Genomic DNA, 2,371 nt, shown 5'->3' on the forward strand with positions numbered 1-2,371 from the left:
CGGGGAGGGGGGAAGCGGGCCGGGGCGTGCAGGGCGTGGGCGATGGACCCAAGGGGGCGGCCGTCGCTCCTGTGGTGGCTCTGAGAAGTGAATGGGTCGTCCTTGGTCAAATGAGTCATCTGGTGCTTGCAACCATCGCTGTGTGGCTTGGAAGCAGCTGTTGTCAGGAGACACCTGTCTGTCCACGTCCTTCACGGTTCATTGAACCCTCGGAGCGACCCTGCTGGTCGTTATACACGTGCCATTTTATTTTTATTTTTAAGTGCAGGGAATTTCACGTGGGTGGACACAAGCTAGGAGGTGAGAGGGTAGAAGGCGCATCCAGGTGAGCTTGACTCCCTGTCTCTTGTTCTTCCTGACAGCGGACCTCCCTGAAACCTGGAGCTGCCATTACCTGCCTGAAACCTTGGGGGCACTTATTCAGAGGGGTCAGTGCTCAGATCTCCCTACGTGACTGTGAAGTGAACGTGGACAGAGTCGCACCAAGCGGTAACTCTATCCTGAGATTTGTGCAGTCTCCAGTTCCATGGTTTGGACTGAGGCTCTGGAACCCTCTAGTATGGTTGAGACTGCCTCTCCCCTCAAGGGCACAGATTCCTAGTCAGCAGCAGTGATGTCTTATAGAAAGTTGATGAGAAACACAAGCCTCATTTAGAATTTTTCAGTAGCTACAGTCAAAAGAGGCAAGCAGAGCTAATTTGGCTGATGTGTTTTCCTTGACTCATTACATTTAAAATGTTACCTTAACTCGTGACTCTGGCCGCATTTAAGGTGTTCATTGGTTGCATACAGCTAATGTCTACAGTATTGGATAGCACGTTTCTGGTGAATACCAAAAGAGTCAGGCTTAGGGTGCTAGGTGTAAGATGAAATTTTCAGGTAAAGTGAATTTGTTTTTCAGGCCCAAGTTCCAGCCCTTCTGAAAGAAAGCAACTGTGACAAGAGGCTGGAAAGAGGGAGTCCATGCCAGGTACTTCCACTGAGAACGGCCTGTTTGACAGAGACCTGTTCCAGAGCTTCAGGACAGAGGCAGAAGTTTTAGAAAGGAGCAGGTTCTGATTTGCTTCACCTGAGGCAGTTCTTGGTTCGCTGTGTAGCATGAGTCACACTTACAATGTTACCACATTCAGGAGCTGTTATGGACTGTGTCACCAGGGATAATGTGCACTAACTTGCAGAAGGTGGTGACCTGGGGTTGAGAGGGTTGAGTGTCAAGCTGAGGAGAAAAAGGTACTTTACAAGAGGGCTGGTGAGGCCATGGTATCCAGAGAAGATGTAGTCAGCTGACAAAATCCTAAACAACACCCCATTTCCTTCATTTTCCTGTTACTTTTTCAGCACTTTGAGTAGCTGTCACACCACGTTCATTACTACATGTGGCTTTTAGAGTTATGCTGACACTCCTTCTTTCTTGAACATAGATAATAACAAAATGATACCAGAGGGAGAGAGTTTTCTATGCTGGAAACCCCAAAATATGAGGGGGAACCCCCCAAAAAACATCAGTTATCTTTTGGAGGGCAGACCCCTTTTAGTACTACTGGCTTTTCCCACTAGGTAAGTGTTCTAGGAACCAACCAGCATCAGTGTTCCAGCTAGCATTGTTGTGAGAGGCTGTGTTAGGCTTCAGTTATTACAATTTTTTTTTTTCCGAGACTCAACACATTTGCCCATTTCATTATGGTGTCTTATGAGTGCACTTGCCCACACTGCCCTGAGTATTCATCAGTTTTTGACCAAAAATGTCCTGACTTCCATACCCCACCCTTCCTATTCACCTGATCTCAGCCAGAGCGACATTTTTCTGTTTCTCTGGGAACAAGTCTTCAAAGGGAAACATCTTGTGGGTGTGGAAGAGGTGAAACAAAAAACAGCAGAAGCACTAAAAGGCACAAAAATTGATGAGTCTAGAAAATGTTTTGAGCAGTGGAAAAAGTGTCTCAATAGGTTTCTTGCATCAAGCGAAGAGTGCTTTGAGGGTGACTGAAGTTTGAACATGTAAGAATAAGTACACAATTTTTTAGATAAATAAATCTGGGGCTTTTTGGGTTCCTCCTTTTATGGGGCCTGAAATTAATGACTTGTGTATAGTCACCCAGGGCAGACCCAGGAACTAAGCACGATGCTGTTCACACACAGGTGAGTGTCATAAGCATCTTATCAAAAGGTCTTTTTTAAGAATCAACAACCATTATTGAGCAAAATGTTGAAAAACATATTCCTTTTATACAACATTTCATCTTTATTTTAGAGTTTTCTGTGGAAGCTCTAACTCCGGGTATAAAGACAGCAAGAATTTGCTTACTAATCTCCCCTGAGTTGCTTTTTGGGGGGATATTAAGTTGAATGAGGATAGAGGGTTTCACCTCTG

The 2,371-nt window shown here is 45.3% G+C and overlaps 1 protein-coding gene across 1 annotated transcript in view; it reads left to right on the top strand.

The window, feature by feature from the left end:
- Window positions 1–2,371, top strand: part of LOC103257057 (zinc finger protein 658B-like) — a 17,565-nt gene that overhangs the window by 353 nt on the left and 14,841 nt on the right.

This window comes from Carlito syrichta, unplaced genomic scaffold (genome assembly GCF_000164805.1).
Source record: "Carlito syrichta isolate Samal-C Ts95f unplaced genomic scaffold, Tarsius_syrichta-2.0.1 Scaffold301444, whole genome shotgun sequence".
Lineage (NCBI taxonomy): Eukaryota > Metazoa > Chordata > Mammalia > Primates > Tarsiidae > Carlito > Carlito syrichta.